Below are 15,005 nucleotides of genomic sequence, written 5' to 3' on the forward strand. Positions count from 1 at the left end.
AGAGAATGGCTGTCTTGACAGGAATAAACTCAACACAGGTAAGACAAGAGCTATAAGGGCATCTGCCAGTATAAACAAGTTTCCTGTGAGAGGGATACCTATCAAGGGTCATGGACACTAAGGCATTAGGTCATATGCCAGGATAAAGAAGTATCCTGTGAAAGGCACATTGTAAACACCCATGACCACATCTCCTGAAGCCCTGGCAGGGAAGGGGTAGCGTTTATAGCCACTCTCCAAAGACAGACCACAAGACCACATTAGAGGAAAACACAAGTGTTTTTGAGTGACAAAGGCAAAATACATGAATTTAATATGATCTCACTTTGGTAAAACAATGTATGTGTGAAAACATATATGTTTTATATGATCACTTGAGCAAGGAGGAGTATATATGTATAATTGAAACAGGGCTAGACAGCCAACTTAGAAAACAAAAAAGATTAACTCAGTTATGTGCAGTTGAAGCCCAAAGAAAAAAAGAACAAAACATGTAAATATGCAAAGCCAGAGATACGCATATTATAGCATAAGATCCATGTGGAGGCAGAACAGACTTCTTGGAGAGGTTACATTTTATTATATATTGAAAAATGAGCACAAGTTTCATGTGTATGTTGGGAGGACGAGATGCATTTCAAAGAAATGCTATGAACCAAGTAATCAAGTAACATACACAATAAAGTATGAAGTAGACAGAACCAGGGGTCAGATCATGGCTGGTCTTGAAGGTCACATAAGAAATTTAGACTTTATCTAATAGGTGGCAAAAAGCTTTTGTTGGTTTTAAGCAGAGAAATTACAATCAGACTTGTGGTATAAACAGACCATGGCAATGAATAAGATGAATTTGAGGTAAATCTGCTAGTAAAAGGAGTAAATTGGTGGGCTGGTGAAGGAATGCAGAGGAGAGATGGCATAGGCCTGCACAAGGACAGTGGTAGCAGAAACAGGGGATGAATATGACACTCTTTGAGAAGTAAAGTCCACAAAACCTATGAAGCAGAGAGGAAAGTAAAGAAAGTTCCCAGGTTTCTAGAATGAACGGGAGTAGGACTGTTATACCAACTCAAATAGTATTTATAGGAAAATGAGCTTGTTTGAGAGAAAATATTGAGTTCCATTTGGGATAAAATGAATGAGTTTCTACAGAACATTCAAGGGGAGAGATCCAGTAAACATTTAGATTCAAAAGGTAATCCTGAGGAATAGTTTAGGGTTGGACATAATGGATTTTCAAGTCATGAACATATAAACATAAGAAACCATAAGAATAGATGAAATGGAAAAGAAAGGGCATGCAAGTGAGAAAAGTGGCAGCCTGAAAGAATATCAGAAACACCAGGTTTATGGTAGTAATTATTATACTGGAGCCAAAAGGACAGTATTTTAGTCTTTATTTCACATAATAGCACCATATATAGATGGCTGGATGGATGATAGCAGATAGCCACTACAGTCTATGTTGCATGCAATTGCTATTGTATCTGACAGAGGTCTAGAGCTGATGTTGCTAAGACCATTCAGATTTATAATCCCCAGGCTGAATACCTGGGTAGCAAAAAGGAAGGCAGAGTAGAGGGAATCTAACTCTAACAGAAGGTCTAGAGGAATAGCTAGTAATTAACTCCTTCCTCCCTGTTATTCATCTAAATCTACTTACACACACAACTGTAGTTTTCTTTACTCTACCTTCTATTTTATATTATTTTTTCTATTTATATTTTAGTCTATTTTCTATTTAATAAGATCCAAATTAAACAATTCAGAAGTCACTAGTATCTCAGTGACAGCTAATTTTCCTATGTACAATATTTTTGTACATAGGATGTTTAAGTTAACCAGCTTTGGAGGTGTAAGTTGCAATCAATAAAATTCATCCCATTAATGCACATTTCAATAAGTTTTGACAAACCTACAGTCATGTAACCATTACCACAACCAAGCTATAGAACGTTTCCATCACCCTGAGAAGCTCTCCTGTGCCCCTTCACAGTCAATAACCTTCCCCACTGTGGTAGGCAGAATTCTACCACAGTGCACCCATGCCCCCATCCCCAGATTTCATGCCCTGTAGAAACCTGTAAATATGACAAGCTATCTATTCCATTATCACATTATATTATATGGCACAGTTGGCCTAAAAATATGGCGATTATCTGGTTGGGCCTAATGCAATCACATGAATCCTCAAAAGCAGAGTGCTTTCTCTGCCTGGTGACAGAAAACGAGAGATTTGAAGCATGAGAAAGACCTGATGTGCCATTGCTGCTTTAAAGGTGGAGGGGGCCTTAACATGAGAGAACAGATCCTGGCTGACAGCTAACAAAGAAACAGGAACCTCACTCCTACAAGGAAATACTTCTGCCAACAACCTGAATGAACCCGGAAGCAGATTCTTCTTCCTTAGGGCCTCCAGATAAAAGGCCAGCCCATTTGATGCTTTGACCACTCTTGTAAGACCCAGAGCAGAGAATCCGGTTAAAAACGACCTAGACTTCTGACCTACTAACACTATGAAATAATAAATGTGCATTGTTTTAAGCTGTGGTGGTAATGGTAATTTGTTACATAGTAATAGAAAATTAATACATTCAACCTGCAAGAAAACACTGATACACTTTCTGTCCTAGTTTCAACTTTTCTAGAATTTCTCATAAATGGACTCATAGTTTTGAGTTTCATCTGCATTGCTGCACAAATCAGTAGTTGTACATGCCTTGTTACTGAGTAATATTCTTTTGCTTATGTCTTTACCAGTAGGTAGATTAATTGGAGTTGTTTCCATTTTGGGGTTATTATGAATAAAGTAACTATACACATTCAAGTACAAGTCTTTCTGTGGACACATTTCTCTTGTAAATACCTAGCAGTGGGAGTGCTAGGTTGTATTCTAAATGTACGTTTAACTTTATAGAAAAGTGCTTTCCTAAATTTTTGAATACTATACAATTTTTTTTTTCTTTTTTGAGACGGAGTCTCGCTCTGTCTCCCAGGCTGGAGTGCAGTGGCGCGATATCCGCTCACTGCAAGCTCCGCCTCCCGGGTTCATGCCATTCTCCTGCCTCAGCCTCCCGAGTAGCTGGGACTACAGGCGCCTGCCACCACGCCCGGCTAATTTTTTGTACTTTTAATAGAGTTGGGGTTTCACCCTGTTAGCCAGGATGGTGTCTCGATCTCCTGACCTCGTGATCCGCAAGCCTCGGCCTCCCAAAGTGCTGAGATTATAGGCGTGAGCCACCGCACCCGGCCCTCTAGAGGTTTTAAAGTTTTGGCTCTTATGGTTAGCTCTATGATTCAAGTTTTTTGTGTGTGTGTGTATAGTGTTAGACGAGGCTTTGGATTAATTTTGTTCAAGCAAAATCCAATTTTCCAGCACCATTTTTTAAAATGAGTATGCTTTCCCTAAAATACTTTGTCAAAAATTAATTGATTATAGCCAGGCACAGTGGCTCATGCCTGCAATCCTAGTACTTTGAGAGGCTGAGGTGGGAGGATCACTTGAGCCCAGGAGTTCGAGAGCACCTTGGGCAACACAGTGAGAACCATCTCTACAAAAGTACAAAAATTAGCTGGGCATGGTGGCACATGCCTGTATAGTTCCAGCTCCTCAGGAGGCTGAGGTGGGAGGATCGAGTGAGCCTGGAAGGTAGAGGTTGCAGTGAGCTGTGATTGTGCCACTACACTTCAGCCTGGGTGACACAGTGTGAGACCTTGTTTCAAAACAAAAACAAAAACAAAATTAATTGATTACTTATGTAGTAGATATATTTCTGGTCTCTCTATTCTACTAGGTGGGTGCAAAAGTAATTGTGGTTTTTGCCATTACTTTAAATGAATTATAAATATTTCAGGTATGTCTACAATTATACCAAAACCACACTCTTTCAAAAAAAATAAATAACCTCTTAACAATATTGAGACTTCCAATCTAGGAATATTATGTCTTTCTACATTTTTTTAGGTCTTCTTTCTCTTAGAAATGTTTTGCCAGTTTAGGTGTACAGGTTAACGTATATATTTTTAAATTTATCTCTTAAGTTTTTCATCTTTTTTTGGCATTATAGTAACTGATGTTTTCAATTTTGATTTCCAATTTTTCATTGCTAACATGCAGAAATATAATTGATTTTGTGTACTGACAATAAAAACTGCAACCTTAGTTCTAGGAGCTATTCTATAGATTTCTTAGATACTTTTACTTCTTGCTTTCTAATCTGTATGCCTCTTTCATCTTGTTCTTGCCCTGTTTAACTGGGTAGGACGTCCTGTACAATGCCAAAAGGAAGAAGTGAGAACAGAAATACTGATGTTGCTTCCAATCTGAGATGAAATCATTCAGTCTTTCACCTTATGTATACGGTTAGCTGTAGATTTTTACAGATATCTGTATCAGGTTGGGTGAGTTCCCCTTTATTCCTACTTTGTTGAAACTTTTATCTTAAACAGTTGTTGAATTTTGTCAAAATTTTTTAAATTTTGTAAATACTGAGATGATTATATGATTCTATTTGTTGACAGTTTAAATGGTTGTTGAATTTTGTCAAAACTTTTAAATTTTGTAAATACTGAGATGATTATATGATTCTGAGTCTTAATGCAGTACATTACAATGATTTTGAAGTGTTAAATCAACCTTGTATTCCTGTCGATGATGCCAATTTATCAAAACCTATTCTTTTTATGCATTTTGGACTTAATTTGCTAATAAATTTTAAATAATTTTTACATTTGTATTCATGAGGGATTTTCAGTCTGTAGTTTTCTTGTGATATCTTTGTCTGATTTTGTTATTAAAGTTTTTTTTTTTTTTTTTTTTTTTTTTTTTTTTGAGACAGTGTCTCGCTGTGTCACCCAGGCTGGAGTGCAGTGGCACAATCTCAGCTCACTCCACCTCCCGGGTTCACGTCATTCTCCTGCCTCAGCCTCCTTAGTAGCTGGGACTACAGGCGCCCGCCACCACACCCGGCTAATTTTTTGTATTTTTAGTAGAGATGGGGTTTCACCGTGTTAGCCAGGATGGTCTTGATCTCTGGACCTCGTGATCTGCCCGCCTCGGCCTCCCAAAGTGCTGGGATTACAGGCGTGAGCCACCGTGCCTGGCTGTTACTAGAGTTATAATCATCTCATAAAGTGAACTTGGAAGTGTTTTCTCCTCTTTAATTTTCTGGAAGAGTTTATGTAAACGTGCTATTATTTCTTCTTAAAAGGCTGGTGGAATTCATCAGTAGCACTATCTGGGCCTAGAATTTTCTTTACGGGAATATTTTAAATCACAAATTCAATCTCTTTGATAGAAAGGGCTACTTAGGTTTTTATTTCTTCTTGAGTGAGCTTTCATAGTTTGTGTCTTTAAAGGACTTTTCCCATTTCACCTAGTTGTCAAATTTATTGGCAAAAAAATTCACAATACTCTGTATTATCCCCTTAATGTTGGTAAGGTTTGAAATGATGTCCATTCTTTCACTCCTGATACTGTTAATTTGTATCTTCTCTTTTATTGATCAGTCTTGGCTAGGGATTTTATCAATTTTATTGATACTTTCAAAGAATCAGCTTTTCATTTCACTGATTTTTTTTCTGTTGCTTTCCTGTTTTCCCTTTCATTGGTTTCCAGAACTCTATTATTTTCTTTCTCTGCTTACTTTGGGCTTAATTTGCTCTTCTTTTTCCAGTTTTCTGATAAAAGCTTAGAGCTTTCTTCTTTTCTAATATAAACATTTCATGTTATAAATTTCCCTCCACACTGCCTTAGTTTAAATCCCACACGGTCTGCTATACTGTTTTCAATTTTATACTGTTCAACATAGTTTCAAATTTCCCTTGTTCAACTTTCAAGTACTCCTTTCCCCAGCCTCCTGGAGTTTCTCCCTGTACCCAGTTCCCAGCCAGAGATTCAAGGGCACTCTTATGCAGATTGCCAGAGTTTTCTCTCTGTGAAATTATTTCCCTTCTAGCATTCTGCTCCACAAATTCTAGTCACTTCAGCCTCCCCGACCATAGCTTTAAATCAGATCTATAAAGATATTTAGAACTAACCTCCCTCCCTAACTCCACAACATTTAAATGCACTGAGTTACATTGTGAAATAATTCTAAACCTCATACACGCTAAGAAACACAAGTTTAAAATGTGATAGTTGTGATATTCTTTTGGCTAGTATACAGTAATTTGCATTCTAACAGTTCATTATTAACACCATGTAATATAATAAAACACGGCTGCTTTGGGCTTAATGTAGCATTTATACATCGGTTCTGTTTAAAGAAATTCAGGCCAGATGTGGTGGCTCACGCCTATAATCCCAACATTTTGGGAGGCCAAGGTGGGCAGATCACGAGGTCAGGAGTTCAAGACCAGCCTGGCCAAAATGGTGAAACCCCGTCTCTACTAAAAATACAAAAATCAGCCGGGTGTGGTGGCACACACATGTAATCCCAGCTACTCAGGAGGCTGAGGCAGGAGAATTGCTTGAACTCAGAAGGTGACGGTTGCAGTGAGCCAAGATAGCACCATTGCACTCCAGCCTGTGCAACACAGCAAGACTCCATCTCAAAAAATAAAATAAAATAAAATAAATAAAAAATATTTAAAAAGAAATTCAGGTCTCCAATAAAATAATATGTGGATATAGGTACTTAGACTGTGATGCAAATCATCTTCCTTACCTTGAGTCATGGTCAAAAAAGTATGAAAACCACTAAACTAAACTTTTTTCCTTCTTTTGACAGTATAAGAAATATCAGGTCAGGAGAAGTTTAGTAATGGACTCCAGTTTTTAGAGACCATAAGTAGTAGAGCTAAAATTAGGAATTATATACCTTAAGGGCCAATTTAACAGTTTTACCTCTAACCAAACCACCTATGATGATCAGACCTGTTTTAAGATTACCCTGGTAGCAATAAGAAAAATAATGTGGACGGTAAAGATTCTAGAAGCACATCAGGAAGATCACAAACACAGAAGTACCAGGGAGAAAACTCTTAATTAGTCGGGATTTCTAACTTTCCTCTATCAAGTCACCTTCTCCTTTTTTGACTTTTCACCAACCCTACAATCTTGGTTCTCTTATATTTAAAGGCAGCGATCTTCAAACTGGGATATGCACATCCAAGAAAACATAATGATTTTCCCAGAGATTAAAGGTATGGTTAGATTTAAAGGAATTAATTTACAGATCTGCCACTTCCAAATGTACACTTTCCTAGAATTGATCTGGCTAACGATTAGTCTGTAGTTCCTTCCCAGTTCTGCTTTCACAATTGCTTTCCTCCTACTTTACAAAATAATGACATATACCCCTCACCTGTCCTACATCTTACTGTGTTCTGTTTTCTAGGTTTACTACAAAAATCTCCAGATGCCAAACAAAGGAACAACTCAAAATATTGGTGTAATTTAAGCTTCCTTTAATTGGGCACCTTAACTCATGCTCAACTTATCTCACCAAAAGATACATTTGTAATAAACTTTTAACTTCTTAGGTTTTAGTTATTTCTCAAAATGTATTATGTGCATATAGATACTGAAAATAGAGACAGTGAAAGTTCAGATTTACTGGTTCCCAAAGTAATTGTATATATAACATAATCCACAAGGGAAAAATATACATCTGTTATTTTATTATAAAGAAGCGTAATAAAGTGATTGAAATGATTTAAATCATAAAAATAATCATAAAAATAGTGGGAATATAATATTTATTATTTTTTGTATTACATGCATTCCAGGAGAAAAAGGAGCAATGTCAAATCCAGCAATCCCTAGTGGTATATACCCAAAATAAAGAAAATCAGTATATCAAAGAGATGTCTGTACTCCCATGTTTATTGTGGCATTATTCACAATAGCCAAGATATGGAATCACCCTAAGTGTCCTAAGTCTGCCAATGGATGAATGGATAAAGAAAATGTGATATGTACACATAATGGAATATTATTCAGCCATAAAAAAGAATGAAATCCAATCAATTGCAACAACATGGATGGAACTGAAGGATATTAAGTGAAATAAGACAGGCACAGAAAGACAAATATCCCATGTACTCAGTCATATGTGGGAGCTAAAAAATAAATAATCTCATGGAGATAGAGACTAGAAGAACAATTACTAGAGGCTGGGAAAGGAAGTGGAGAGAAGGGATAAAGGGAGGTTGGTCAATGTACAAAAATACAATTAGAAGGAATAAGTTCTCACATTCAGTAGCACAATACAGTGACTAAAGTTAACAGTAATGTATTGTATATTTCAAAATAACTACAAGGGTAGTATTAGAATGTTACTAACTCAAAGAAACAAACGTTTAAGGCGATGGACATCCCAACAACCCTGATTTGATCATTATACATTGTATGCTTATATCACAATATTACATGTACCCCATAAAGATGTGCAACTATTACATATCCATAAAATTCAAAATTAAAAAAAGATACATTTCCATTACAAGAATAAGGAAGAAAATGAAAGAACTAAATCTATATCCACCATCATAGAAAATTAATGTTAATTTAAGCTTGAAAAATCACCAAATAGCAATATAGAATTCATATTTAGAAATGTAAATAAAACTATAGAATAATCGGCTGATAGACTTAAAAGTGTTTGCTTCTTCAGGGTGGCACTAGAAGGAAAGAGAAGCGCAAGATGCTATTGTATATTGTGGTAAGTTTTCAGTGCGATGCAGTTTATGTCCATGTTTGATTTCAAAATCATCCCCCTCTCTCCTTTGCTCTGCTCTGTATGGGACAACCATACAGAGCTGATCTCTGCAAACAGCCATTTCCCAGGATCCCTTGTGAATCCATTTCTGGCCCATTTCAGCCAATGAGACACCTGCCAGAAAATCGAAGACAGAGGAGAGAAGCCAAGGTATTTCTCCCCTTCTCTCTCTGCCCTGTTGCTATCTCTGGCATATTCTCCTCGAAGGCTCAAGTTCCCCGTTTACAGCAAGGCCTCTAAAATTCTAGGTAAGGCTTGGTGGCTCCAGCTCTTGGCTCCTGTCTTTGGAACTTAAGCCTAGGGACAGTGGCAACTTACACCACCAGATAATTTATCTTCCCCTGGTGGCTCCTTAAGGTCTTCTAACAGCTTTTTAAATTTTTTTCTTATATTAAATTCTTTCTAATTCAATACTAATACTAATAATTTTTTGAGCTGGGGTCTCACTCTGTCACCCAGGCTAGAGTGTAGTAGCCTGATCATGACTCACTGCAACCTTGACCTCCTGGGCTCAAGCGATCCTCCTGCCTCAGCCTCTCAAAGTGCTGATATTACAAGTATGAGCCACCGCGCCCCTGCCACTAATACTAATTCTAATGTAAAACAACAGTTTTGATTTTCTGAATGGGCCTAATACAAGTAACTATTTGATATTTTCAGATACAGCTGTCAGAAAATATTGACAAAGATTCTCTCCTTGATCAAACTCTACTCAAGCTATTCCATGTTCTTTTTCAACTATTCCTCAACTTTTGGACTTCCTTGTTTGTCTCTATGTTGTCCAATTTTAGCAACAGTCCTATTAAGTCAAGTCAGCCATTCTCCTTATCTGATCACCAGCATATCTGATTAGGTTCCTCATCCTTCACCATCCTCCAGGTGATGTCTGATCACCCTGGCCTGCCTTCAACAAGAATCCTGTTAGGTAAGATTGGCCAGAATCCTCTCTTATTCCTAAGGTTGCCCCCTAGTAATTTTCCATCCACTAACCACACCCACATCCTTGTCTATAAATTCCCGCTTTTACTTGTAGTATATAGAGTAGAGCCCAATCTCTCTCCCCAACTGCAAGACTCCACTGCAGTGCTCCCTGTACCTATCTTTAACAAGTGTCTTCCTTACCATCTTTAACAATTGTCATGAATAATTTTTTCCTTAACAGTATAAATTTCTAAAAGTTTAAATACATAAATATATTTCACAATGCTTAAGAAATTCTTAAAGAAAAAAATTAGAAAAATGGCAGAATCACTTCAAAGGATCTTACACCTCCTAAACTGTTTATTTTGAATGAAATTCTCAGAAGTTCACTTATGGCTTGTTAAAAGCAACTGCATTGCCCCACAACACTGCAAATATGAAATAAGTAAAATATTATATCCCCAAATAAAAGAGTAGAACTTACTTTTCTAAGAATTTATATTTGTCAAACTGCATTTGTGTTTTTAACTCCAATGTAAATAAGTACTTCAGTAGCAGATCTACTGAATATATCAATACAATTTGATAGATCACTGCTTTTTCCTAAAAGAGTTAATAGTCCAGCTAAAAGGAAAAACTCAGCAATTTCCCTCTTTTTTAGTATATATTTAATTTTCATAAATAATTTTTTAAACAGTATAGAAAAGCATATAAGGAAAACCAAGTCTTCCCCATATCAATTATATTTCCCATAGGCAACCAATACCAATGTCTTAAGTGTCCCTTCAGAATTCATTTCTGCAGTTATAAACATATATCCACATTTGCCTGTAAAATAAGGATAATTACAACATTTACTGTTATTAAAATTTCTGTAAGGCTTAAATAAGAAAAAACAAATTTTTTTTTTGTTTTTTGTTTTGTTTTTGTTTTTTTTATTATTGTACTTTAGGTTTTAGGGTACATGTGCACAATGTGCAGGTTTGTTACATATGTATCCCTGTGCCATGTTGGTGTGCTGCACCCATTAACTCGTCATTTAGCGTTAGGTGTATCTCCTAATGCTATCTATCCCTCCCCCCTCCCCCCACCCCACAATAGTCCCCAGAGTGTGATGTTCCCCTTCTTGTGTCCATGTGTTCTCATTGTTCAATTCCCACCTATGAGTGAGAACATGTGGTGTTTGGTTTTTTGACCTTGTGATAGTTTACTAAGAATGATGATTTCCAGTTTCATCCATGTCCCTACAAAGGACATGAACTCATCATTTTTTATGGCTGCATAGTATTCCATGGTGTATATGTGCCACATTTTCTTAATCCAGTCTATCGTTGTTGGACATTTGGGTTGGTTCCAAGTCTTTGCTATTGTGAATAGTGCCACAATAAACATACATGTGCATGTGTCTTTATAGCAGCATGATTTATAGTCCTTTGGGTATATACCCAGTAATGGGATGGCTGAGTCAAATGGTATTTCTAGTTCTAGATCCCTGAGGAATCGCCACACTGACTTCCACAATGGTCGAACTAGTTTACAGTCCCACCAACAGTGTAAAAGTGTTCCTATTTCTCCATATCCTCTCCAGCACCTGTTGTTTCCTGACTTTTTAATGATCGCCATTCTAACTGGTGTGAGATGGTATCTCATTGCAGTTTTGATTTGCATTTCTCTGATGGCCAGTGATGATGAGCATTTTTGCACGTGTTTTTTGGCTGCATAAATGTCTTCTTTTGAGAAGTGTCTGTTCATGTCCTTTGCCCACTTTTTGATGGGGTAAAACAAAATGTTTAACTTTATTAAGTGCTTAATATCAGTTATTAACTTTCCAATAAAATATTTTAAAATAAAAAACTTATATTTGAACTTTAAAATGAACCAGAAGTTTTGAGAAAGAGAGAAAGAAAAGAAAGGAAATAAGTCACTGCTGTTTTCTTATGAGTCAGTGCTTTACCAGCAATAATTCTATCCCAAAAGGCAAGATTCCACGGCCACTCTCCTTCATTACCCTAGACAAGACTATCAAACTATCTTTTCTCCTTCCAAAACTTAAGCCCAATACATAATTAGTTAGGTAATCTACACCATGCTATATAAATTATTTAATAGGTGTTTTTCCCCAAAAGGGGATGACACTATATGGAATTTGTTCAAATTCTAACATCCAATAACTTTATCAGGCTACTAGAATGGTCTGGGTAAATGATAATGGCATCTTAAACCTGATTCATTATACCTATTATGGGTTGAATTGTGTCTCCCAAAAACATATGTCCAAGTCCCAGACCTGTGAATGTCAATGTGAAACAGGGTATTTGAAAATGTTATCAGATTAAGATGAGGTCATTGGGGTGGGCCCTAATCCAATGTGACTGGTAGCAGTCATTATAACCCGGGAGGCGGAGTTTGCAGTGAGCCGAGACTGCGCCACTGCACTCCAGTCTGGGTGACGGAGCGAGACTCTGTCTCAAAAAAAAAAAAAAAAAAAAAAAAAAAGAAGAGAAAGAGAGAGAATGATGACAGAGGCAGAGGCTGGAAGGATGAAGCTGGAAGTCAAGGAACACCGAAGATGAACAGCCACTGCCAGAAGCTAGGAAGGGGCAAGGAAAGATTCTATTCAGGGCCCTCAGTTGGAACCAATCCTGCTGACACCTGGATTTTGGACTTCTAGCTCCAGAACTGTGAGAGAATAAATTTCTGTCATTTAAGCCACCCAGTTTGTGGTACTTTGTTACAACAGCCCTAAGAAACTAATGCAATAGTTGATAAAGCCGTGAGACTCTTTGTTCTTTTATGTGTATGGATTTTTTTGATTATCAAACAGTACTTGTTCATTAGATTTCTGAAATACCACAGAAATACTACATAAAGAAAATTAGAAATATCCATAATTCCATATTAGCAGAGAATCACTGCTATGCAAATATGTTCTTAATAGTACACAGTCCTAGCCATCAAACTGTAAAGTAAAACTTCATATTAACATCTTTTCACTAACAATATAGCACCTCAAAGATACACTGAGGACTTTCTGATGATATGCTACAACTGCTCATCTTACTAGAAGTATTTAAGATTTTATTTTAGATAACTAGATAGCAAACAGAAGAGTTATACCAAGTTGAATACAAAAAAATCTCTTTATGTTCAAGTAGATAGTGTCAGAAAAAAGAAAAAATATATCTTCCATTACAGAAGTAACTTTGTGTTTGTAAAGCTAAAGGATTATAGTAAGGAAGGTATAATTGAAGAATATTCTTTGATGTGTAAAACCATTGTCATTCTAGAAATGGAGGAATTAGAGAAGACTACAGTAAAAAATTTATAAAACAGACAGAAAATAAAATTAATAAGAAAAAAGACTATAATACTGCCAACAAAAAAAAGTAAATTTTAAGGCCGGGCGCGGTGGCTCACGCCTGTAATCCCAGCACTTTGGGAGGCCGAGGCGGGCGGATCACAAGGTCAGGAGATCGAGACCATCCTGGCTAACACGGTGAAACCCTGTCTCTACTAAAAATACAAAAAAAATTAGCCGGGCGAGGTGGCGGGTGCCTGTAGTCCCAGCTACACGGGAGGCTGAGGCAGGAGAATGGCGTGAACCCCGGGGGGCGGAGCCTGCAGTGAGCCGAGATCGCACCACTGCACTCCAGCCTGAGTGAAAGAGCGAGACTCCGTCTCAAAAAAAAAAAAAAAAAAAAAAAAAAAAAAAAAGTAAATTTTAATTAATTTTCAATGTTTCCACTTTTTGCTCTATTTCTTTGTGTCTAACAAAAAACTGTGCTATATTTCATGTTGCTTTTACCTATTCACTAGTTTCCACCAGTAACTAACTAGCAAAAGACAAGCATGCACATGTATCCAGAATATAGGACATGGTGGTTAAAGAAAATGGCTTACGGCAGTCTACTTTACGACATGATCTCCAGAAGAAAATTATGTCAGGTCAGCAATAACCTAACATTTATTTGCCTTGACAAAGCCCCAAACTGAACTCTTACTTTATCTATATCTTCTTCCCCATCTCAGCCAATGGCAACTTTAGCTTTCCAGTTGCTGAGAACAAATATATTCATGTCATCTTTGACTCCTTTTTCTCTCATATTTCAGGATCTGACCACTTTTCACCACCTCCACTTTAACAATTCTAGTCTTGGCCATCATCACATCTTGTGTGGATTAAAAAATAGCAGCTTGTCTCCTGGCTTCTACCCTTTACACAGTAACATATAAGTCTATTCTGGAGAGTAGACAGAGATCTTTCTAATTAAATCATAATGTCACTATCTGCCCAGCCCCTCATCTAACTACTTGACCTTTGGCTTTCCCATTCCAGCCACATCAGTCTCCTTCTCATTCCTGCACACTATGCAAACTTCTGTTCTCTATATTGTTTGCACTGGCCATTCCCCTGCCTGGAATACATTCCCGCCATGATGCCCACATGGCTTTGCCCTCCCTCCCTTCATAATTGCTTTGCCAAAAAAAATCACTTAAATGAGGCCTACACTTATTTAAAATTGCAAACCATCACAATCTCTACCACACTTTCCCAATTCCTCTTACCTTGCTCTTCTTTTTCTTTCTTCCTTGGCACTTTTCTCCTTTTAAATATGTTATAGAATTGACTGTTTATTCTTTATTGTCTCTTCTCCAAATCCACTTAGAATGTAAAGCAAATCCCAAGCATCTAGAACAGAACACAGTGAGTGCATGGTTAAGTTTTCATCAAATATTTACTAAAGGAAGCTCAGGAAATAAAGTAAAATCTCAAACAACAAACCCTTTGAAAAAAACAGTGTTCCTAACAAAGACAACCTAGTCACTAAAGTATAGGGCAATTTCCTACCATCTGACAGGTAGGTCAGTGTCAGTACTACACTGACAAAGGAGGAGCATTATCTCATGCCTATATGGTAGCACCATATAGGAGGAAAAATTTAGGGCTCAATCTGCTCACCTAAGTATGGGGAGGGGCACCATGAGAGGGGCAACAATTTATTATGCAGGCTGAGGAGTTAAGAAAAAGCCAAAGAATGGGGTATCTGATGGGCAAAGAATACCTTGATGGCTTCTTGACAAGGATGGAATCCATACCCTGATAGTGACCTTATAATTCCCATAGATATTTTATTCCTCCTCTGATACAAAGTTTACAACACATTGCTCAACTACTCAATCATTAAAAATATATCAGTTTCATCATCTATAATCAAAATCAATATAAAAAGGTTCATAAGGCTATTGTGAGAATCATAAACCACGTATAAAATACCTAATAAATGGCCAAAAAATAGGCATTCAACAAATGCAGGCTAAGTATAATAACATTATCTTCCATGTAATATGATTTTTAACAAT

At 37.0% G+C, this 15,005-nt stretch overlaps 1 protein-coding gene across 9 annotated transcripts in view; it reads right to left on the reverse strand.

Moving 5' to 3' along the window:
- Positions 1-15,005, reverse strand: part of USP53 (ubiquitin specific peptidase 53) — a 78,775-nt gene that overhangs the window by 59,476 nt on the left and 4,294 nt on the right. For all 9 annotated transcript variants that reach the window (XM_055274707.2, XM_055274708.2, XM_055274710.2 and 6 more), the window contains one exon: positions 14,211-14,334. The gene's annotated coding sequence lies outside the window, so the exon portion shown is untranslated. The remainder of the gene's footprint in view (positions 1-14,210; positions 14,335-15,005) is intronic.

This window comes from Symphalangus syndactylus, chromosome 4 (genome assembly GCF_028878055.3).
Source record: "Symphalangus syndactylus isolate Jambi chromosome 4, NHGRI_mSymSyn1-v2.1_pri, whole genome shotgun sequence".
In the NCBI taxonomy this organism is placed as follows: Eukaryota; Metazoa; Chordata; class Mammalia; order Primates; family Hylobatidae; genus Symphalangus; species Symphalangus syndactylus.